Below are 26,094 nucleotides of genomic sequence, written 5' to 3' on the forward strand. Positions count from 1 at the left end.
CCTGGAAATCAGCGCGAACAGAGAGTTTATTAAGGCGGCCGGAGAAAATCGTGGAGCATGGAGAGGGACGAGGACACCCAGAGAGCCTCACAGATCTGCCTCTTCCTCTACAGAGACGAGTATTCCTCCCGGCAGGAAGCACTTTCACTCACTTTTCACATTTCAGTGATGAGAACTTTATCGTCTGAAACCAAATTACCAATGTGAGTTCAGTAGAGGTCGACGCAAGACACAAAATGATAAAAATGAGACATAAAATGACAATAATGAGACACAAACGAGACACAAAAAGAGAAAACGAGACACCAAATGACAAAACCAAGAAACAATATGAGAAAAATGAGAAAAACATGACCAAAACGAGACACAAAATGACAAAAATTAGTCACAAAAATGGAATATGAGAAACAAAGTGACAAAAATGAGAAACAAAATGACAAAAACAACAAATGAAGCAACAAAAATGAGAAAGAAAATGACAAAAATTAGACACAAAACCACAAAAACGAGTTATGTTGTTTCTCTTTTAGTCATTTTTTTCCTCATTTGTGTAGTATTTTGTTTTTGATCATAAATCTACATTATCATGTAGATAATGAGATGTCATGCAGCATCATTACGTGCATTTTTGTCATTTTGTGTCTTGCTTTTGTCATTTTGTCTCATTTGTATCATTTTGTGTTCACTTTTCTCATTTTTGTCATTTTGTATCTCATTTGTGTCATTTTGTGTCCTGTTTTTGTCATTTTGAGTCTCATTTTTGTCATTTTGTTCCTCATGTTTGTTTTGTTTGTGTCATTTTGTGTCTCATTTGTGTAGTATTTTGTTTTGTTTTTGATGCTTTTTTGTCATTTTGATCATAAATCTACATTATCATGTGGATAATGAGATGTCATGCTGCATCATTTTGTGCACGTGATCGCTCTGTGCATCGACTAAAAGCTGCAGCAGTAGACGTGGTTCCTCAGCTGTTCGTGTTGCTGCAGCTTCCTCTCTCCATGTTAATCCATAATGTGTTCGTGTCTGCATCGGTTGTAACGCAACAATAAATCATGCTGCCGGTGCAGGAATGTTTGTGCATGTTAACGCAGCAAAGAGGCGAGCGGAGCGGCGGAATAACAACACGGACTCACGTGTTTCTGACAATCAGCAAAAAAAAGAAAAAGAAAAAACTCACAAGATGTTTCTGGATCGGCAGCAGTTTGAGCTGAAAAAGAAACTATCTGCTGCTGCCGTCGTCCAAACCACCAACAGACTGTTACTGTTAGCAGCGAGCCAACACGCAACATATTACACACAACATACAAGACACACGGACACTCAGCCAGACAAAAATATGAGACAAATGACAGAAGTCACACAAAAAAAGACTAAATATTACAATAACGAGACACAGAATGACAAAAATGAGAAACTAAATGACAAAAATGAGAAACAAAATGACTAAAATGAGAAACAAATGACAATAATGAGACACAAAATGACAAAAATGAGAAACAAAATGACAAAAACCAGAAACATAGCAACAAAAGTGAGAAACAAAATGAGAGAAACGAGACAAAACAACAAAATCAAGACACAAAATCACAGAAATGAGACACAAAATGCCAAAAACAAGACACAAAATGATGAAAACGAGACAGAAACCAACAAAATCGAGACAAAACGACAAAAAATGAGCAACAAAAAATAAACCTCACAGGATGTTTCTGGATCGCCAGCAGTTTGAGCTGAAAAAGAAACTATCTGCTGCTGTCATCATCCAGACCTCCAACAGACTGTTACTGTTAGCAGCGAGCCAACACGCAACATATAACACACAACATACAAGACACACGGACACGTGACACACACACACACACACACACACGGATACTCAGCCGGACAAAAAGACAAAGAGACAGAGCTTCCAAATAATTACTGAGCCCAGAAGTCTGCAGGACCGAAGAGCCAGCAGTGTGTTTTCTGAGTGTGTGTGTGTGTTTGTGTACAGTGTGTGTGTATGTGTGTGTACAGTGTGTGTGCACGGGTCTGGACAGTGCTCCTTAATGAGGAGACAGAGGACAGACTGGTTTATAGAGAAAACCTTCCAAATCCCATTACTGCTCTGGTTAGTGTGTGCGTGTTTACAAGTAGGGGTGTGTGTCGGTGTGTGTTATTGTCTTTTTTGTGGGGGGGTGTGTGTGTGGGGTGTGTGTGTGTGTGTGTGTCCCACTCTGTCCTCAGTAAATAGCGACTTCTCATTAAAGCTTTCCGCTCGGCTGCAAGCGAACGCCGAGTCCTGGAACCTGGATAATCCACTCCTCAACACACACACACACTGTACACACACACACACACTGTACACACACACACACACACACTGTGCACACACAAACACACACTAAAGCTCTTTCCAGCCTGCTGACTTACAGCCCTTGTATCAACTCAACGGTCACCTGGAGGGAAAATGTCTAAAGGAGGGAAAGAAGTGGAGATAAAAGAAGGGAGGATGATGAAGAGGAGGCAGAGGAGGATGAGGAGGAAGAGGAGGAGTTGAGGGGAAACAAGGGAAAGAGTAAACAGAGGATTCTCAGAGGTTGAAGTCCAGCCTCCCGTACACTAAACCGAGTCTCGGTTACATTTTGAGGGATTTAAGGTTTAAGTTCAGCTGGAAGAAGAGGAGGAAGAGGAGGAAGATGAAGGTGAAGATGAGCAGCTGGAGATCAGGGTTTGCATCCCATAATAGCTCAGAGACCTTCAGACTGATGGTACAGACAGGAGGAGTCACCGTGTTTCCTCAGATTAGACTGTGGACGGACGAAGGAGTGTGATGATCAGCTGTTCACAGGAAAGACAAAGAGTTCATAGAAAAGATCCACATGTACCCCAGGAGGACCAGATTTTTTAGTAGATTTTGTATATTTTAGTACCAGATAATTTTCTTCTTTATTCTATTTATAAATAATAATATTTCTAATAATAATATAAGAATTATTATTATTTATTTATTGGCAAATTTTTTTCTGTAATTGTTTTATTTTTCTCTTGTTTTTTGCTCGTTTTCTTCTATATTTGGGTTTATATATTATTACTATTAGTATTTTTAGTTATATATATGTATATATATATATATATATATATATATATACATTTATTCTTTATTTTATTTCTTAATAATAATGTAATAATAATATTTGCTAATAAGTATATTTATTTATAGGCTCATTTTTCTGCATTTGTTTTATTTTTTCTCTTGTTTTTTGCTCATTTTCTTTTATATTTGTTTTCATATATTCTTATTATTATTTCAATTTTTTAGTTTGATTTTATATATATAATATTATCCTTTATTTTATTTATTAATAACAACATTTCTAATAATAATATAATAACATTATTAGAATATATAATCATGCTAGTAATATTTATTAATAATTTTATTTATTTATTGGCTCGTTTTTTTCTGTATTTGGGTCTTACAGGGTTCATAATATATTTCAGCAGGAAATAAGTTTCCCTCAGAGCAGGACTGAGAACGTTGTTTAGTCGTATGAGGAGCTGATTTAGTGGAAGAAAAGGAGGATGGAAGGAGTAAAAATAAGAAGAGGAGGAAATTAAAAGGATTGTATGAACGTAGAAGAAGATGGAGGGAAAAGAAAAGAGAGGATGAGGAGAAAATGATCTGCTGATGAGAAACCAAAGAGGATGATGAGGATGATGAAGGTCCTGACCTCCTCCATCTCTCCTCCTTCTCTCCTCCTTCTCTCCTCTGTTTTCCTGCTCATTATCGTGGTCCTGATGCCTCCTCCTCTCCTCTAATCTCCTGTTTACACCTGGAGGAGGAAGGAGGACGGGAGGCTGGGATAAAAGGATGAGGAGGAGATTTGGGGATCAGAAGGAGGAAGAGGAGGAGGCAGATGAAGATACGCTGTCTTCAAGAATGACCAAAATTACACCAATTATCAGATAAATAAAATAAAAAGAGATTCCTGAAATGATCTGAGACGTTTGGACCTGAGGCTGAACTTTCACCAAAAACACTTCTTTCTACGGTTCTAATAATAATTCTAAAAAATAAAATGAAAAAAAAAAAGCCAAAAAATAAACCCTTTGCATGAAACAGATTCTGTAAAAAAAGAAAAAAAATCACTTCTTGATGCAGATTTTAAACTATTCATGACTGAGCTGCAACCAACAGTCACCTGACAAAAATTCAGTTTTCAGCTGAACTGCAGGCAGTGTTTGGAGGAGAAAAGAGGAGCAAATGGAGGAGAAAACGATGGAGGAGCAGCAGAGGAGGAGGTGGTAGAAGAAGACAAGAGGAGGAGAAGGAGTTAGAGATGAAACAGAGGAGGAGAGGAAAGAAAGGATGAGAGAAACTGAAGGAGAGGCTCAGAAAAGGAGGAGCAGAGTGAGGAGGAGGAGGAGGAGGAGTAGATGATGAAAAGGAGGAGGAGGAAGCAGAGGACTGTAAGTGATGAAGAGGAGCAGAGGGAGTGTGTGATGAAGAGGAGCAGAGGGAGTGTGTGATGAAGAGGGGCAGAGGGAGTGTGTGATGAAGAGGAGCAGAGGGAGTGTGTGATGAAGAGGAGCAGAGGGAGTGTGTGATGAAGAGGGGCAGAGGGAGTGTGGGAGGAAGAGGAGCAGAGGGAGTGTGTGAGGAAGAGGAGCAGAGGGAGTGTGTGATGAAGAGGAGCAGAGGGAGTGTGTGAGGTTAATCCTCTCCTATCTTCCTCCTCTGTGCTATCAGGATTAGCTTGTTGTCTGAGCTCCAGAAGGTCGGGGACCAGAGGGGGGCCGCGCCGCCCGCCTGCCCGGCCAGGAGCCTCCGTCGTCGGGCACGGCGACCCACGGCGGGCCCCTCCTCCACCGCCGCCTCCCGGAGCTCGGAGCGGATCCCGGCGTTAGTTTGTTTGTTCGGAGTGTGGAGGCGAATAACCGATGAGGAGAGCGTTTCCCCGGGCAACGGTTTAGAGGCCCTCCCCTCAATTAACCTCCCGGCCGGGTTCACGCGCACGCACGCAAAGGAAGAGGCGCAACACGCACACGCTTAGAGCAGATAACCAGGGCATTGATATGCAAGATACGGAGCGGTGGAGCCCGAACACGGATCGGGTCAGGCCGAGGCTGCTGCTGCTCATAATTCACAGCACACGGAGACACGCGCACGCGCAGCACGCCCACGCGCTGCAAAACGCACAGCTTAGCGGAGGATGCTGTATTTACGATGCGGGTCACACAGAGAGATAAAAACACACGGAGGCGAACACGGGTCAGTGCTGCTGCCGGTGCTGCTAATGCACCGCCAGCACGCGCGCGCACGCACGCCGAGGCCGACATGATGTTTGTGATGCCCGCCACACACACACACACACACACACACACACTGTGAATCATCTCACTACATAACACACATTCTGCACCATCGTTCTGTTTTCCTGCTGCAGATTTAAAGCCACAGCTGCTGCATCAAAGTAGTTTAACAGCAGAGAAGTGAGATTACATACGAGTTTAAGACAAGAAACGACAAAAACGACACAAAATATTACAAAAATGAGACACGAAATGACAAAAACGAGACACAATATTACAAAACCGAGACACAAAACCACAAAAACAAGTAACAAAACAACGAAACAGGAAACAAAATGACTAAAAATGAGACAAAAGACAAAACAAAACAAAAAAGAGACAGAACATTAGACAAAAAAATTACAAAACGACAAAGACGAGCCTCAAAAACGAGTAACAAAACCAGGCAGAAAATGACAAAAATAAGACAAAAAACTCAAGCGAGACAAAAAGGAAATGCAAAACAAAAAAATGGCAAAAAGACATGTTACAAGTTCCAAAGCGACAAAAAAAATGAAAAAACGACAAAAACAAGACAAAAAAAATCACAAAAGCGAGAAACAAAATTATGCCGACTAACTGCACTAATTTCCACCTGAAGGCAAAGACTAGATAAAAAAACACAGATCGTTGGTGAGCAGACAACATTATGTTAGCTATTAGCTATTAGCTATTAGCTAATGATGAAGCCTTAAAGCTGCTTAATGACCTTCACCTGCTTAAATTTGATCAATCAAGCCGGGATTGAAAAGGAAATTATTCCTATGTGTGTCCGTTATTGAGATTAACCAGAGTAATTTAGAAGTATTCTGTGGCTCTTCTTCATTTTTACGTCTGTTATTTGGTGTTTTATTGTATCATATCTGAGAGGATTTTGCCGTTACTGAGTCCTGTTGGAGCTGACAGCAGTAGAAGTGATGTTTTTCATCTCTGTCTGGCGTCCGTGTTTCGTACATTCGCCTCCGGTCTGAACTCCGGCTAGCTTTCCGCGACCCGGAGCGTCCGATTGGTCCGGCCGGATGCGGTGGGCGTGGCCAAGCCTGGGAGGCGACGCTGAGGGGTTCGGGAGTCTGCGTCGGACCGCGAGCTGCACACAGACGAAGCAGCTTTTCACTTCGCATCTCGTCAGGCGGCGATGGTTTGAGGACACGGCTGGATGTGAGCGTTGGATGCGAGAGGCTTCGGGGACACGACTGTGACGAGGAGAAGAAGAGCTGTCCAGAGGCGAGATCTTCTTCTGCTCCAGTTGTAGCGCTCAGACACCAGCGGTCCTCCACGGTCCACTTCCTGTCCATTTCCCGTCCACCTCCGACCCCTGCCGGCTGAGTGGACGTCCTCGGGGCCGAGAGCAGGAATTATTCTCCCTCTGATGACTCCGTCCACTTAAAGAAGAGCCTGTTTATGGTATCAAGTGTGCAGCTGGTGAAGAACCGGAGAATATCTGAGGAGATGAAGCCTTTTTACTCTCAACACGAAGCATTTCCTGGGAGTTTTGGTTGCTCACGTCACATTTTTTTCAGCAAAAAAATCCTGCAGCTTTGTTGAACCAGAACTAGTCACAGCTTGTCCAAAAATACTAAAGATATGCCTAAAATGACTCAAAATGTGTCCAGAATCACTTAAATCTTGTCCAAAATCGATCTAAATATGTCCAAACTGACTCAGTTTGTCGAGAATTAATTACAACTTTTAAAAAAATACAAAAAATTTGCCTAAAATGACTCAAAATATGTCAAGAATGACTTGAAACTGATCCAAAATCACACAAAATATGTGGAGACGCGCTTTATTTGTGCAAAATCACCTGAAACTTGTCCAGAATTACTCAAAATTTGCCTAAAATGACTCAAAATGGTTCCAGAATGACTTAAAATGTTGCCCAGAATTGATCCAAATATGTCCAAACTTACTCAGTTTGTCAAGAGTTACTTAATACTGAAAAAAAAGACTAAAAATTTGCCTAAAATGACTCAAAATGTGTCAAGAATGACTTAAATCTAGTCTAAAATCAGACAAATTATGCAGAGATGCACTTATTTTGTCCAGAATCACCTGAAACTTGTCCAGAATTACTCAAAATTAGCCTAAAATGACTCAAAATGTGTCCAGAATGACCTTGAATTTTTTCAGGGGACTCTTGGTTGCAGCTGAGTCACTAATGCTTTAATGTTTGCACAAAGAAGTGCAAAATTTTTGCTTTTTATGGATTGTATTTTGTGCAAACGATTCATTTTTGGCGATTTTTTTTAAAACCGAGACGAGCGGAATGAAGAGATTTTGGTGAAACGTCTTGATTGTGAGCTCAGAGTTGGTTCCAGCAGAAATGATGAAATAAGAAACAAGGAATTTCTTGGATTATTATTTTATTGATCAACATCTGCAGCGCTGGAGCTGATTGAGACAACAGGAGGAATAACTCATCAAGCTGTGAGTCAGAGCGAGTTCACGGCGAGTTCATTAAGTCCAGACAGAAAGACGTGTCAGGAGGAGTGAATCAGCATAAGGAGCTTTCTGCTGAGAGTTTCTCCTCAGAGGTCAGGAGGTCTTCGCTGTGATCCAGCAGAGTTTCGCTCCGATGACTCACCTCCATGCTGCAGGAGCTGCACATCTCCTCGCTTCCAGAAACAGGATTTCTCTCCGTTGTTTTCTGCTCTTCTGTCGCTCGTTTTGAGGTGAAGGTTCTGGTAGATATCAGTGGAGGTTCTGCAGGTCTCTGTTTATTACTGCATCCAAAACACAAACTGCAGCCTTTAAAGTCCAGCTTTAATTCACTCATCTTTGACAGGAAACCAACATCTGTTCTGATAATCCAGTAATTCACAGTTAAAGAGGTTTTTTAAAATAAAAATGAGATGTCATATATGCAGAAAGAAACACTTAAGATGTCAGAGATCATAAAAAATAAACATTTCTTTGATTATTTATTCTGCAAAACTCGTCCAAAATGACTTAAAATTCCCTCAAAATGAGTCAGATCATTTAAAGTTCCTCAAACTTCTCCACAATGAATCAAATCTTATCAAAAATCACACAAACTGTGTCCAAGCCGACTTATTTTATCCAAAATTATTTGAAACTTCTCAAGGATTACTTGGAATTTGTCCAATAAAATATGTGGAGACGGACTAAATTTGTCCAAAATGGCCCAAAACTCGTCTAAAAGTACTAAAAATTTGTCATTATTTTTCTTCACTGTTTTTCATTTTTAATCTGAAGTCCTGCAACATCTGGGCAGCAGTTAGAATGATGGAAACCATAAAAAAAGAAGCATTTCTAGGATTGTTTATTCAACGAAGCGAGTACAAAATGACTTAAAACTCGTCCAAAATCACACAAAATGCATCCAAACTGACTCAGTTTGTCCAAAATGATTTTAAACTTAATTACTTCAAATTTGTCCAAAATTGCTCAGAAATTTGCCTTAAATGACTCCAAATTTGTCCAGAATGACTCAGTTTGTAGAAAACGTGTTATGAAATGTGTCCAGAATGACTTGAATCTGGACCAAAAATACTCAAACTTTGTGTAAAATTTAAATCTGTGTTGATTTGTACCCTTCTAATGTTGTAGTTGTTTTAAACTGAATGATAATGAAGGTGCAGGTCAGGTATCTACAGTTTTACAGGTTTTAAAGGCAGATATTTCATAAATTCTACATTTCCTGGTCCGTTTAGAGGCTGTTTTCAGCTTCTTGTGGTTTAATTGGAGCAGTTGGAGGTTGTTTTTTAGGTCTGGTTGTCTCTGTCTGAGTCTGTTTAAACCATAAACGTGGACTTTTCGGTTTAATTCTTGTGCAGTTTCTCCACGCTTCCCGATCCAGAATCCCAGCAGTCCCCGTTGGTATTCCCAGTCGCTGTGCTCTTAATTCCTCTCGTATCTCCTCTTTTCTACATCTGCGACCTCCTAACTTCCCCGCAGGGAGCTCCAACTTCCCCCTCGTCTTTCTGAAGTTAATTTGCTCCGTGCTGTTTGCAGACAGGACGAGCGTTCAGGCGCTAAATCGTCCTCGTCATCCTCGAGTCGCCGGCAGAGTGGGCGACCTCAGCGAGGACTCGTCGTCCGTCCGAGTCCTCTGAGGGACGCCGCCGTGGACTCTACGGGGAGGACGGACATGAAGACGCTGCTGGTTAGAGGCAGCTTCCAGCCGTTAGCTTCCGGCCGTTAGCTTCCGGCCGTTAGCGTCCGGCCATTAGCGTCCAGCCGTTAGCTTCCTGAGAGTCCACTGATCAGTTATTTACCTGATCAACTCTAAAGGTGTGACAGAGATTCAAGACAGACCATAGAAGCTCCACCTGCTGTCCTAAAGTCTGGGGTCACCTAGAAACGTCCTGGTTGGAGATTTAACGGCTACAACTGAACATCTAGCATCTCCAATGTTTGTTTTCATCCTTCTGGAGGTGAAGCTGCTCCTGATCTGCAACAAACCGCAATGATGGATCACCGGAAATGGACACGAAATGGTCAGAAACAGACGGGAAATGACCAAAAAGAAACAGAAGTTACCATAAATAGACTGAAAATGATCAGAAATAGGCACAAAATGACCAGAAACAGGTGAAAAATGACAAAAAGATACAAAAATGACCGTAGACAGACTGAAAATGATCATAAATAGACACAAAATGACCAGAAATAGACTCAAAATGATCATGAATAGGCACCAAATGACCAGAAATAAACTGAAAATGACTGGAAATGGATGCAAAACGATAATAAATAGACAGAAAATGTTCATAAATCAACAAAAAATATAAATAGACTGAAAATGATGATAAATTGACAAAAACATGACCAAAAGATGCAAAAATGACCAAAAATACACAATAAATGAACAGAAATAGACTTAAATGACTAGAAATGGATGCAAAATGACCACAAATAGACTCAAAATGATGATAAATAGAGAAAAAATACCAAAAGATACAAAAATGACCAAAAATAGACTGAAAATAACTAGAAAAAGACAAATTCATCGTCATCAGCAGAAAGATGTTTCTCCATGCTGAATGGATCTCCTACAACCTGCTGCTCTGTTCTCTGTTTCTGAGCCGTGCTGCTTTTATTTATTCATCCAGTAGCTTTGGTTTTCCTCTCGTGATCGTTTCAAACACATTTCGAAGCAGTTTTTAATCTTTAATTCAGCTGTTCTGAGCAGATTTACACCATTTTGAACAATTTTAGTGTCGATTTGTGCAAATTTATGTCATTTCAGGCAAATTTTGAATCCTTTTTTAGCATTTTCTTGTCATTTTGTGCAAATTTATGTTGTTTTGGATGAATTTTAAGTCATTTTTGATATAAATACTCCCAATTTTCCACTGTCTTTGGACGTTTTCTGGTCAGAAGAAGAGAATCTGAACAGTTTAAAGTCAGAAAACAAAGACTGAACCTGAAGCCATCGGCAGGTTTAAATAATCCCCTCTTTATTCGGTTCTTTCCTTCTCTTTGGTGTCTTTAAACTTCCCGTACACGTCGTCTGGAAGGTGACAGAGAATCTTTATTGGCTTGAACGTGAGATGAGGCTGTTGGACCTTCAACAGTGGGAGTTATGCTAAAGAGGATCAGAACGCGCTCGTTGGTGTCATTTTTATAAAGTCACCTGCGTTTGGAAGCACTTTAGTCCCGATGAAAGGTTCAGGGATGAGGAGGCTGTCAGGCTGGAGGACTTAGAGAGAAGACGAGAGGCTTCAGCCGGATTAAATGAAGGAGAGGAACGCTGGAGAACCACTGGAAACCTACCGATGAACCTCCACAGGCTGGATCCAGTCGCTTAGAAATGAATCTGAACTCATCAGCTGCAGTAATTGTGTTGAGATAAAACTCAGAAATGTCTTCTGTCAGTTCAAACTTGCTTCAAATGTTGAAATACTGAGCAAAAGGATTCAAATCTGGCTCCAAAATTAGTCCAAAATCACTCACCGTGAGTTTAAAGTCATAAAAATGTGTCTTAAATGAAGTGAAAGTTGTTTAAAATGACAGGAATCCGTCTAAAAACCGACTCAGTATTTGTTTTTAAATGACCAAATGTCGTCTGAAGTGGCTTTTTCCTGAAATTTCTCTTTGCTTGTATGGCAAAAACATTAAATGACTGAAACTTTACAAAAATTCACCCAGAATTTCTTCAAAATGATCAAAAATGACTCAAAACTAGTTTAAAATGGCAAAATGACCCCAGATGGAGGTGATTTTGATCTTTTTGTGGTGATTTTACATCTTTTTTTGGTGATTTTTCATCCTTTTGTGATGGTTTTGTGTCTTTTTGTGGTGATTTTATGTCTTTGTTGTGATGTTGAGTCTTTTTGAGATCAGTTTTGAATCTTTTTGTAGTGATTTTATGTTTTTGTTGTGATTTTATATCTTTACGTGGTGATTTTGCATCGTTTTCGGGTCATTTTGAGCCTTTTTTCTGATGATTTTTTATCTTTTTGTGGCGATTTTACGTCTCTGTGGATCTTTTACATCTTTTTTTGGTGACTTTCCATCTTTTTGTGGTGGTTTTGTGTTGATTTGGAGTCTTTTTGTGTTGATGTGTCTTTTCGTTATGATTTTGAGTCTTTTTCTGATGATTTTCTTTCTTTCTGTGGTGATTTTCCTTCTTTTTGTGGTTCTATAACAACTTTTTATGGTCATTTTATGTCTTTTCCTTGTGATTTTGCATCTTTTTCTGGTGATTTTGAGCCTTTTTCTGATGATTTTCTGTCTTTTTGTGGTGATTTTGTGTCTTTTTATGGTGATTTTCCATCTTTTTATGATGGTTTTGTGTCTTTTTGTGGTGTTTATGTCTTTGTTGTGATAAGTCTTTTTGAGATTATTTTGTGTCTTTTTGTGGTGATTTTCTTTCTCTATGTGGTGATTTTAAGTCTTTGTTGTGATGTTAAGTCTTTTTGAGATTATTTTTTATCTTTTTGTGGCGATTTTGTGTCTTTTTGTGGTGATTTTGTCTTTTTGTGGTGATTTTCTTTCTTTATGTGGTAATTTTGTGTGTTTGTGGTGATTTTGTGTTTTTGTGGTGATTTTGTGTCTTTTTGTGTTGATTTTGTATCTTTTTTTGGTGATTTTGTGTCTTTTTGTGGTGATTTTGTGTCTTTTTGTTGTGATTTTGAATCTTTTTGTGGTGATTTTGTGTCTTTTTGTGGTGATTTTGTATCTTTTTTTGGTGATTTTGAGCATTTCTCTGATGATTTTCTTTCTTTTTGTGGTGATTTTGTGTTTTTTGGTGATTTTGTGTTTTTGTGGTGATTTTGTCTCTTTTTGTGCTGATTTTATATCTTTTTGTGGTGATTTTGTGTTTTTGTGCTGATTTTGTATCTTTTTGTGCTGATTTTATATCTTTTTGTGGTGATTTTGTGTTTTTGTGCTGATTTTGTATCTTTTTGTGCTGATTTTATATCTTTTTGTGGTGATTTTGTGTTTTTGTGGTGATTTTGTCTCTTTTTGTGCTGATTTTATATCTTTTTGTGCTGATTTTGTGTTTTTGTGGTGATTTTATCTCTTTTTGTGCTGATTTTGTCTTTTTGTGGTGATTTTCTTTCTTTATGTGGTAATTTTGTGTGTTTGTGGTGATTTTGTGTTTTTGTGGTGATTTTGTGTCTTTTTGTGTTGATTTTGTATCTTTTTTTGGTGATTTTGTGTCTTTTTATGGTGATTTTGTGTTTTTGTGGTGATTTTGTCTCTTTTTGTGCTGATTTTATATCTTTTTGTGGTGATTTTGTGTTTTTGTGCTGATTTTGTGTTTTTGTGGTGATTTTGTGTCTTTTTGTGTTGATTTTGTATCTTTTTTTGGTGATTTTGTGTCTTTTTATGGTGATTTTGTGTTTTGTGGTGATTTTGTCTCTTTTGTGCTGATTTTGTATCTTTTTGTGCTGATTTTATATCTTTTTGTGGTGATTTTGTGTTTTTGTGGTGATTTTGTCTCTTTTTGTGCTGATTTTATATCTTTTGTGGTGATTTTGTGTTTTTGTGGTGATTTTGTCTCTTTTTGTGCTGATTTTATATCTTTTTGTGCTGATTTTGTGTTTTTGTGGTGATTTTGTCTCTTTTTGTGCTGATTTTATATCTTTTTATGGTGATTTTGTGTTTTTGTGGTGATTTTGACTCTTTGTGTGCTGATTTTGTATCTTTTTGTGGTGATTTTCTGTCTTTATGTGCTGATTTTGTGTTTTTGTGGTGATTTTGTATCTTTTTGTGCTGATTTTATATCTTTTTGTGGTGATTTTCTGTCTTTATGTGCTGATTTTGTATCTTTGTGTGCTGATTTTGTATCTTTTTGTGGTGATTTTCTGTCTTTATGTGGTGATTTTGTGTTTTTGTGGTGATTTTGTATCTTTTTGTGCTGATTTTATATCTTTTTGTGGTGATTTTGTATCTTTTTGTGGTGATTTTCTGTCTTTATGTGCTGATTTTGCATCTTTGACAGTTTTTTTTAACAGTTGTTACACTTTGTAGCTCTAATAAACGGTGTCATTTTGACGGTTTTCTCTGGAGATCAGAGGCCTTTCCAACCTGCTGCTGTGTTTTGCTGCTTTCAGGTTAAAACCAGGTGGAATCGGGCCGATATGTTCCGTACGTAAACAGATAAATTCACCTCTCCTCTCTGCTGTCACTCAGAGCGTCTCTCAGCTCAAACCTCCCACACAGACTCCCGTCATATCTCGGCTCGCAGTGATTCCTCTCCGATTCCTTCCCTTCAGTCGGCGGGTTGGCCGCTGCCTCTCGTCGCTGGCCTCGGTCCCGGCCTTCCCTCACAGCGTCTCCTTTGTAAGCGGATCCTCGGCCTGGCCCGCGTTTGCCAGTAAGGAGAATCTCATTTCCATTTATAACGAGGCCTTTTCTGCCGGGGAGACAGAAAGGCAGGAAAATGGATTTATTTATGTATGGTTTTGTCAAAGATTTCCCCCAGCTCTTGAAGTCGGTCCAGGAAGCCAATTATGCTCTGGATTGCGCGAGAGAGATTTCTTTTAATTTCATCTTTTCGCCTCCCCGAAAGGGAGAAAAGAGGCGCTGATGGGCAGTGGAAGCGACCGATGGTGCTGATGAGAGGGAGGTTAGGCTCATTCTTCTTCTCCTTGTCTTATTTCTGTTGCTATCAAAGCAGCAGCCTTTCATCTGCTTCCTGCTTTTGTTTGTGGGCTGCAGGCCTCTGAGAGCAGCTCTGGGCCGATAACTAGCCAGCTTCCTCCTCGCTTTCGCTGGAAATGTCAAGAAAATGCGGCGAAAAAAAACAAAAAAAAACTCGCCGAGAAGCAGAGCGAAGGCAGAGTGACTTCACATCAGGACAAGATGTGCTCGACAAACCACAGCAAAAACACGCGGAATTATCACAAAGAGAGGCAAAATGACAGCAAAGTCACTACAAAAAGGTGTAAAATCAGCACAAAAACACACAGAATGACCACAAAGAGAGGCAAAATGACAGCAAAATCACTACAAAAAGGTGTAAAATCAGCACAAAAACACGCAGAATGACCACAAAGAGAGGCAAAATTACAACAAAAACCCTGAATCACTACAAAAAGGTGTAAAATCAGCACAAAAACACGCAGAATGACCACAAAGAGAGGCAAAATTACAACAAAAACCCTGAATCACTACAAAAAGGTGTAAAATCAGCACAAAAACACACAGAATGACCACAAAGAGAGGCAAAATGACAGCAAAATCACTACAAAAAGGTGTAAAATCAGCACAAAAACACGCAGAATGACCACAAAGAGAGGCAAAATTACAACAAAAACCCTGAATCACTACAAAAAGGTGTAAAATCAGCACAAAAACACGCAGAATGACCACAAAGAGAGGCAAAATTACAACAAAAACCCTGAATCACTACAAAAAGGTGTAAAATCAGCACAAAAACACGCAGAATGACCACAAAGAGAGGCAAAATGACAGCAAAATCACTACAAAAAGGTGTAAAATCAGCACAAAAACACGCAGAATGACCACAAAGAGAGGCAAAATTACAACAAAAACCCTAAATCACTACAAAAAGGTGTTAAATCAGCACAAAAACATGCAGAATGACCACAAAGAGAGGCAAAATGACAGCAAAATCACTACAAAAAGGTGTAAAATCAGCACAAAAACACACAGAATGACCACAAAGAGAGGCAAAATGACAGCAAAATCACTACAAAAAGGTGTAAAATCAGCACAAAAACACACAGAATGACCACAAAGAGAGGCAAAATTACAACAAAAACCCTAAATCACTACAAAAAGGTGTTAAATCAGCACAAAAACATGCAGAATGACCACAAAGACAGGAAAAATTACTGCAAAATCACTACAAAAAGGTGTTAAATCAGCACAAAAACACGCAGAATGACCACAAAGAGAGGCAAAATTACAACAAAAACCCTAAATCACTACAAAAAGGTGTTAAATCAGCACAAAAACATGCAGAATGACCACAAAGAGAGGCAAAATGACAGCAAAATCACTACAAAAAGGTGTAAAATCAGCACAAAAACACACAGAATGACCACAAAGAGAGGCAAAATTACAACAAAAACCCTAAATCACTACAAAAAGGTGTTAAATCAGCACAAAAACATGCAGAATGACCACAAAGACAGGAAAAATTACTGCAAAATCACTACAAAAAGGTGTTAAATCAGCACAAAAACACGCAGAATGACCACAAAGAGAGGCAAAATTACAGCAAAAGCATGTAGAATTACTGCAAAAAGAGATAAATCACGACATAAATATGCAAAATCACACCAAAATACACAAAATTACCACAAAGAGAGGCAAAATTTCAACAAACTCTCCACAAAATGGTGCAAAACCACAACAAAAGCACCTAAAATCAAGGCAACTAGGTCAAAATCACTAGAAAAAGATGCAGAATTACCCTGGAAAGACATAAATCACCACTTATAGATGTAAAACCACACCAAAAATACACAAAATGACCTCAAAGAGAGGCAAAATTACAACAAAAACACCACAAACGGTGTAAAATCACAACAAAGCACACAAAATCACCACAAAACCATACTAAATCAAGACAAAAGGTGCAAAACCACAACAAAAAGACACAAAATTACCAGGCAAAGACAAGCAAAATTACAATATAAAACCATATAAAGATGCAAAATCAACACAAAAAGATGCAACAACACAACAAAAAGGTGCAAAATCATTACAAAGTGATGCAAAAATCACTAGAAAAAAGTGCAAAGTCACCACAAAAGGTGCAAAACCACAACAAAAAAAACACAAAATTACCAAAAAAAGTGAAAAATCAGCACAAAAACATGCAATATCATGCTAACAGGTACACAATCCCAACAAGATGCAAAATGCTTCAAAGTGGTGCAAAAATACTACAAAAAATGCAAAATTACCATGAGAAGGTGCAAAATCACTACAAAAATGTGCAAAATTATCAGAAAAAGTGAAAACTCACTACAAAAATGTGCAAAACCACAACAACAAAATGCAAAACCACAACAAAAACGCACAAATTTACCATAAACAGGGGCAAAATTGCAACAAAAATGCACAAAATCAGTATAAAAATGTGCAAAATCACATAAAAAAAGATGTAGAATTACTTCAGAAAGAGATAAATCAGCACAAAAAGATGCAAAACCACAACAAAAACACACAAAATCACCACAATAAGGTGCAAAATCACGATAACAGAAGTCCATCTGGGATGCCCATCACGCCCGTTACTGAGAGAGATTTCTCCTCATTTCTGGCGATTCTTTTTCTTCTTCTTCTTCTGGTGTTGTTTCGGTTTGTGGGCTGCAGGCCGTTAACTAACCAGCTTCCTCCTTGTTGTCGCTGGAAATGTGGAGAAAACAGAAAAACCCAGAAAAGTTGCGTGGAAGCAGAGCGGAGCGACGTCGCATCAGGACAAGACGACGGCGGCTCTTTCTCAGCGTCGCCACGAGTGGTTTTTTTTTTTTTTAATCAAACGGGAATAAGAAGCAGAGAGAGCGCAGTGAGAGAATCAGGAATAAAGGCATGCTATATTCTCCAGGATTGTGTTTTTTCTCTCTCTGCCTTTTCTAATCTGCGATGCAAAAGAATTAAAGCGTGGAGCCGAGCCGTTATCTCTGTCACGCAGCACAAGAAAGAGAGGGAGAGAATAGGCGAGAGCTGAATAATGAATCAAACACGTTTCCTATACTTCACCTTAAATATTGAGAGGCCTACTTCTCAGCCCACTGCTGCTCTCAGGCAAGAGGCAAACTTTGAAGAATCCACGATCCTCCATCCTCTGCTGTTCTATGACTGATGCTGTTGTGCAGTTCTACGCCCCGCTCGCCCGCCGACATTCTGCATAATGTGGATGTGAGGATGATCAGAGCAGCTGGACGGCTCAAAACCGCCACAAAAAGACACGAAAAGACACAAAACCGCCACAAAAAGACACAAAAAGACACAAAACCGCCACAAAAAGACACAAAACCGCCTCAAAAAGACACAAAAGACACAAAAAGACACAAAAAGACACAAAACCGCCAGAAAAAGACACAAAACCGCCTCAAAAAGACACAAAAAGACACAAAACTGCCACAAAAAGACAGAAAATCACCACAGAAAGACACAAAAAGACACAAAACCGCCACAAAAATACACAAAATCACCACAAAAACACACTAAATCACCACAAAAAGATACAAAACCGCCACAAAAAGACACAAAATCGTCACGGAAAGACACAAAATCACCACGGAAAGACACAAAACTGCCACAAAAAGACACAAAACCGCCACAAAAAGACACAAAACCACCACAAAAACACTAAATCACCACAAAAAGATACAAAACCGCCACAAAAAGACACAAAATCACCACGGAAAGACACAAAATCACCACAAAAAGACACAAAAATACACAAAACCACCACAAAAACACTAAATCACCACAAAAAGATACAAAACCGCCACAAAAAGACACAAAATCACCACAAAAAGACACAAAATCACCACGGAAAGACACAAAACCGCCACAAAAAGACACAAAACCACCACAAAAACACTAAATCACCACAAAAAGACACAAAATCACCACAAAAAGACACAAAATCACCACGGAAAGACACAAAATCACCACACAAAGACACAAAACCACCACAAAAAGACAAAACCGTCACAAAAAGACACAAAACCGCCACAAAAAGACACAAAATCGCCACAAAAAGACAAAACCGTCACAAAAAGACACAAAACCACCACAAAAAGACACAAAATCACCACAAAAAGACACAAAACCGCCACAAAAAGACACAAAATAACCACAAAAAGACACAAAATCACCACAGAAAGATGTAGAAGTACAGAGTACAGAGATGAATCACCACATAAAGATGCAAATTCACAAGAAAGTGCAAAAAATCACAACAAAAACACAAAATCACCACAAAAAGACACAAAACCACCACAAAAGGCATAAAATCATCACAAAAACATGCAAAATCGGTGCACGTAACGACACAAAACCACAACAATAACGCACAGAATTCCCACAAAGAGAGGCAAGATTACAACAAAAAACCCAGAATCAGCAGAGAAACGGGAAACTGTGAAGAATGGGGGCCATGAAAGACGGGGATCCTCCATCCTCTGCTGTTCTATGACTGATGCTGTTGTGCAGTTCTACGCCCCGCTCGCCCGCCGACATTCTGCATAATGTGGATGTGAGGATGATCAGAGCAGCTGGACGGCTCCTGATGGATGCTGGGAAGTCTCAGCGGGGCGTGGATGGAGGCGTTGGGGTGTCAGGGGGAGTTTGTTTGCTGCACAAACTGTGAACTTAATCTAGTTTCCTGCAGTTAGATCAGCGTCTGCCTGCAGCCAGACGTTAGAGACTGCAGCCTTTACCACCATTAGAACCTGAAGCAAACACAGTCACTGCAGGAAACATTAATCACAATCACCTGGTTCTTCATCGGCAGTGTTAACTTATCAGTGATCAGAGTTATATCTTCACACTGAAAATAAAAAAGCTGGAAAATTTCCACAAAAACAGACCAAAATCCTCCCAAAAAGGGCCAAAATTACCACAAATGAACACAAAATCAGCACAAAATAATGCGAAATTATCACAAAATGGGTGAAATTGCACCAAAAACTCTAATTCAGCACAAGAAACATGCCAAATAACCACAAAGCAACCAAAATTACCACAAAAAGAGCCACCCCAGATAGCAAACTATGGGTGAATCAATGTTGAATCTATGTTGAGACCTAACGTAGAAATTATACAGAAAGCACAAGGTTGATAAAATGTTGAGTCAACGTTTGCTTACATAGATTACATGTTTGCAAACATAGATTCAACATTAATTAAACATTGACCTGTCAAACATTTTAATTAAACCAAAATACAACGTAGATTCAATGGTATCTTTTAAACACAAACTTCAATGTTGACAAAATGTTGTTGAATCAACGTTGATCCAACCATCAGTCTTCAACCGTAACCACAATTCAACCTTCTTAACCCTAATTCAACATTGATTTAACATCTTTTGCTATCTGGGTAAAGTGTGATTTATGGTTGAAAAGCAAACGTTGACTCAACATTTTATCAACCTTGCGCTTTCTGTATAATTTCGACGTTAGGTCTCAACATAAATTCAACATCGATTCACCCATAGTTTGCTATCTGGGACACTACCATGAAAGGTTCAAATATACCAGGAAAACACCCAAACCCATATCACAACAAAACCTACCACAAAACATACCAAAACTACCACAAAAAGGACCAAAATCACCTCAAAAATGCCCAAAACCACCACAAAACATACCAAAACCAACACAAAAATGCCCAAGACTACCACAAAATATACCATAACCACCACACAAAGAATCAAAACCACCACAAAAATGACCAAAACCACCACAAAAAGGTCCAAAATCACCACAAAAATGCCCAAAACTACCACAAAACATACCAAAACCAACACAAAAATGCCCAAGACTACCACAAAATATACCATAACCACCACACAAAGAATCAAAACCACCACAAAAATGACCAAAACCACCACAAAAAGGTCCAGAATCACCACAAAAATGCCCAAAACTACCACAAAACATACCAAAACCACCACAAAAAGAATCAAAACCTCCACAAAAAGGATCAAAATCACCACAAAAATGCCCAAAACTACCACAAAACATACCATAACCACCACAAAAAGAATCAAAACTACCACAAAAAGGATCAAAATCACCACAAAAATGCCCAAAACTACCACAAAACATACCATAACCACCACAAAAAGAATCAAAACAACCAGAAAAATGACCAAAACCACCACAAAAATATCCAAAACTACCACAAAACATACCAAAAATACCCCAAACTACCACAAAAAGGACCAAAACCACCACAAAAAGGACCAAAACCACCACAAAACAGCTGAAATTGTGACAAAAACTCAAATTTGACCCAAAACCACATTTAAAATAGTGTTAGGTTTATATTTTGATAGGTTTACACTCAGGTTATGGATGTTTTAGTGCGATAATATTCACTTTTTAGATGTTCATTTTGTAAATATTCAGTATATTTGACATTTTAGTGCATTATAATGTTTTTTTTTTATATTTTAGTGCACTAAAATTCAAACTGTAGACATTATGGTGCATTAATATCCTGCGTTTTTACGTTTTGACGCCTTAATATGCAAATATTTGACATTATAGTTCATTATTGTTTAAGTTTTTGATGTTTTGTTTGATTCGTGTTCAACATTTAGACATTTTAATGTGAAGCTGCTGACATTTTGGCCCATTAACATTCACATTTTTAATATTTTAGTGCACTAATATTCAGTTTTTGATCTGGTAGCATTCATGTTTTAGGTATTTCAGTAGGTTAAAATGCAGGTTATGGATGTTTTACTGCAATAATATTCATTTTTTTAGCCATTTCAGTGCATTATTATTCAGGTTTTTGACATTTTGTTCGATTCGTGTTCAGGTTTTTGACATTTTAATGTGCTCGTAGTGACGCTGCTGACATTTTGGTCCATTAATCTCCGTGTTTTTAATATTTTAGTGCGCTAATATTCAGTTTTCGGTCTGGTAACATTCATATTTTAGATATTTGAGTAGGTTAAAATGCAGGTTGTGGATGTTTCAGTGAGGTAATATTCACTCGTATAAATACTGATCTTTTATTTCTGTTTAGAAAAGGATCAGAAAGTGTCTTTACTGTCAGGATTTTAGATCTTAGAAATGTTGATTTTTCGTGTTGTGATGGAAACACGGGTTCAAATTTGAGTGAAAATGGTCATTTTTGCGTCTCTTTTCCGCTTTATGAACCAACTCTGCTCCATTACGTCCAGAGAATATTAATTTCCATTCAGGGCTTCTCTGCGGCTCCACAGGCTTCATTTTTAATCGCATATTGAGCCACATTTTAGCTTTATTTAAAAACTGCAGCTCCTCTTATTTGGATTTCGCTCTTGACCACGGTGAGATTCTGATAATATTTCAATTAACTGCTCAGCCTTGAACATTTCAACCACAAACATCCTTTTTAATACATTTTCTGCTTGAACTGAGACGACACGTTGGAGTGAAGTCGAGTTGTGAGCGGCTTTTTGTGTGAAACTGGAGAGCTAAAACTGAGTGGAGCGCGACCCTCGGTGAAGTGGAATCAAGACGGCAAAGAGAAAGGAAAGGAAAGGAGGGCTGTGATTGGCCGAAGTCAGATCTAACTACTGGTTCTGAAACGTCTGCTCATTTAAAGACGTTAAAACTGCTCCACAGATGCCGCTCCCTGGAGGATTTTCATGCTGTAGGTCTCACTGAGCAGAGCTTCACTTTCAGTTTAAAGCTCATCAAAATAAAACTCCCCAAAATGGAACTCATATTAAAGATGTTTTGACCCCGTTTAGGAGATTCAGGCTCGCTGCAGATGTTGTTTGACTCGTTTAAAGAGCGGGAGGTGTTGCAGGAGCACTGGGAGCAGAGCACCGCTGCACCAGGAGAATATTTTAGAGACGATGGCAGACAGATTTGTTAATGGGAACTGTTTTTCTTCTGTTTTTTTTCCGCAGGTAAGATCTTTTTTGACTGCACCTCATGCAAGATTTCAGCCACTTCACATGGTTTAAAGCTGATAGATGGACGGACGGACGGATGGATGGATGGATGGACAGACGGATAGATGGACAGACGGATAGATGGATAGACGGATGGACGGACGGACGGACGGACAGACAAATAGATAGACGGACGGATAGACGGATGGATAGATAGATAGATGGACGGACAAATGAACGGATAGACGGACTAATGGACGAATAGATGGATGGATGGACGGACGGACAGATCGATAGATGGACAGACAGATGGACAAATAGATCGACAGACAGATGGATGGACGGAAGGACAAATGGACGGACAGACGGATAGATGGATAGACGGACGGATAGATAGATAAATGGACGGATAGACGGACTAATGGACGAATAGATGGATGGACGGACGGATGAATGGACGGATGGATGGATGGATGGATGGATGGATGGATGGATGGATGGATGGACGGACGGACAGATTGATAGACGGACAAATAGATAGACAGACGGCTAGACGGACAGATAGATCGATGGACCGATAGATGGACTAATGGACGGATGGATGGATGGATGGACGGACAGACGGACAACTAGATGGACGGATGGATAGATAGATCAATGGACGGACAGACGGACAGATAGACGGACTAATGGACGAACAGATGGATGGACGGACAGATGGATGGATGGACAGGTACTTTTTTCATTTCTTCCCATTCGCTGCTCATAGAATCGATAACTTTATTGCCTGTTCCAGATTAAACCAGAAAATGGTCTTTTATCACGGCTGGACGACAAAGTTTAAAAACTACAGTCAAACACTGAAAGCGCCTCACACATTAAGAACACAGTGCAATCAATAAAAACACGTAAAGCACAGAAGAAAACACAGCGCAGTGTGTTCAGTCATTAAGAGCAGCTATTGCAGAGCGATGAAAGATTTTTGTCGATGTTTTTCCTGCCCAGTGGGGTTCAGAGGCTCGAGGTGAGGATGGGTTCGATGATTGATTTATAAACGAGGGTTAAAATGTCTTTCTGAGCTTCTTGAGCACGTGGAGACACTGCTGTCCCTGTGTTGGCCAAAGATCTCTAAAAATCCCCTCCTGCTCCACAGACAGGTCTGGGCTTTTCCCTGAAGACCCACAACGTCGTTCTTTGTCTTTAACCCTCACCAAAAAATATTATTCCCTTGTCTGAAAAAAATCTAAAAATTCAGCAAAAAATTCCCCAAATTTATAAAAATTTGCAAAATCTTCAGGAAGAAAATTAAGTGTCACTTCAAAGTTTTAATTAAAAAAAAAATCCCCAAAATTTGGCAAGAAATTTAAAAAAATGTAAATATTTTCAAAAATATATAAAAATCTTCAAAAAATCCTAAAAATATCTAAAGTGATTCCATTTACACCTCCTGTCAAAAGTTTTGAGACAGTTTCCTATTCAAATCAATTAGAACCCGTCTCAAAACTTTTGACAAGGGGTGTATATCAGTAAAAGTTCAGTTTTCTTTAAGAAGATTCACAAAAAATGATTGATTTTTTTCCCCAAATGTTCTTAAAGAAACATTTTTTTCACATTTCTGTATTTCCACCAAGAAATATTCAAATTTTTTTCCACATTATCAAGCTTTAAAACGGGTTAATTTGAGCCACAGGACGACACGGGGGTTAAAATGTTGAGCTGCAGCGAGGGTTTGGGTGTGAACCTCCTGCTGGAATGGTGTGAAGGCCTGGGTGATGGTGATGTGTGCCACCGTCAGCTGCTCGTACACGTCTCCTAGCAGGAGATCTCAGATGGTGTACGCTGAGCAGAGCTTCACTTTGAGCTGCTGATGAGTTTGAAGTTAATAAAAATAAATCTGGCAGGTCGTGTACGATCCTGAAAGCCTCGTTGAGACAGATGCGTCTTAGAGGCACCGCGGGCGATTTCTAGTGAAGAACGGTGGATTTTATGGCGCTGGCCGGCTGAGTGATGGTTGATAAGAAGACCTGAAGCTGCTGCTGCTGTTTAACATATGGCTAGGTGCTAACGGAGCCCTGCAGACGCTCCTCTTTCTGGTCTCAACTTCTAGCAGCAGCGACGTGAGACTTCACAGTCTCCCAGAGAAGAAAATCTGATGCTAATAGCACGGGGTGCCCATAAATCACTCACAATCATGTTATAAACACAGAAAACAGGTCAAAATAAATGTAACGACACGCAAAATGACCACAAAGAGACACAAAATGACCACAAAAAGACGCAAAACAACCACAGAGACACAAAACAGCCACAAAAACACACAACACAACCACAAAGAGACACGAAATAACCACAAAGACACAAAATAACCACAAAGAGACACAAAACAACCACAAAGAGACACAAAATGACCACAAAAAGACACAAAACAACCACAAAAAGACGCAAAATGACCACAAAGAGACACAAAACAACCACAAAGACACAAAATAACCACAAAGAGACACAAAACAACCACAAAGAGACACAAAATGACCACAAAAAGACACAAAACAACCACAAAGACACAAAATAACCACAAAGAGACACAAAACAACCACAAAGAGACACAAAATAACCACAAAGAGACAAAACAACCACAAAGAGACACAAAATGACCACAAAGAGACACAAAACAACCACAAAGACACAAAATGACCACAAAAAGACACAAAACAACCACAAAAAGACGCAAAACAACCACAGAGACACAAAATGACCACAAAGAGACACAAAACAACCACAAAGAAACACAAAATGACCACAAAGAGACACAAAACAACCAGAAAGAGACACAAAATGACCACAGAGACACAAAGCAGCCACAAAGAGACACAAAATAACCACAGAGACACAAAATAACCACAAAAACACACAACACAATCACAAAGAGACACAAAACAACCACAAAGAGATACAAAACAACCACAAAGAGATACAAAACAACGACAAAGAGACACAAAACAACGATAAAGAGACACAAAACCACCACAAAGAGACACAAAATGGACCTGCTTCGGTGTAATCACACGGCTAGGTGCTAACGGAGCTCTCTGTGTTCTGAACTTCCAGCAGCAGAGACTTCACAGCTTCCCAGAAAAGATAATCTGATGCTAATTACGGGGGGGTGCCGATAAATCACTCACAATCATGCCGTAAACATGAAGGGGCCCTTCATGCATCATTATGGCACGGTGGAGACGAGCGAGCGCCGGTGTTTCGCAGTGACACCCTCACACTCCACGTAAAGCCCCTTCATTATCCCGCCCTGAAGCTTCACTCACATGACAGCCAGAGCTCCTCTCCATCAGCGGCTTCAGCTCCATAAAGATTACATACTACATTAACGTGCAGAGGAGGACGGAGGCTGCAGGTGATTACTGACGTCTCTGCTCTTCATTATCCTCCATCACCTAATGGATGCGTTCAGAAACATTTTATAAAGTGATTAGTCCCATTTGCATTTAAATGATCCGTCCATCGACTCTCTGCATCCTCTTTGTGCTGCTCAGGGTCACCGGGTGGCTCCTGTCCCAGAATGCACCGGGGCAGAGGCAGCCGGTCTCTCAGAGTGCTCCGGCTGTTTTACGTCTCTTTGTGGTTGTTTTGTAGCTTCACTAAAAAGAGACACAAAATGACCACACAAAGCAACCACACAGACACACAAAACAACCACAAAGAGACGCAAAACAACAGTA

The 26,094-nt window shown here is 39.4% G+C and overlaps 1 protein-coding gene and 1 long non-coding RNA gene across 4 annotated transcripts in view; both read left to right on the forward strand.

Moving 5' to 3' along the window:
• Nucleotides 1-26,094, forward strand: part of LOC110960409 (protocadherin-1-like) — a 295,344-nt gene that overhangs the window by 202,471 nt on the left and 66,779 nt on the right. The window lies entirely within an intron of this gene.
• Nucleotides 15,197-17,254, forward strand: LOC127535902 (uncharacterized). The gene is made up of 3 exons (XR_007944784.1): nucleotides 15,197-15,325; nucleotides 15,474-15,555; nucleotides 15,786-17,254. It is a non-coding gene; the product is annotated as an uncharacterized LOC127535902 (long non-coding RNA).

The sequence above is a fragment of the Acanthochromis polyacanthus genome, chromosome 10, assembly GCF_021347895.1.
Source record: "Acanthochromis polyacanthus isolate Apoly-LR-REF ecotype Palm Island chromosome 10, KAUST_Apoly_ChrSc, whole genome shotgun sequence".
Taxonomy (NCBI): Eukaryota; Metazoa; Chordata; class Actinopteri; family Pomacentridae; genus Acanthochromis; species Acanthochromis polyacanthus.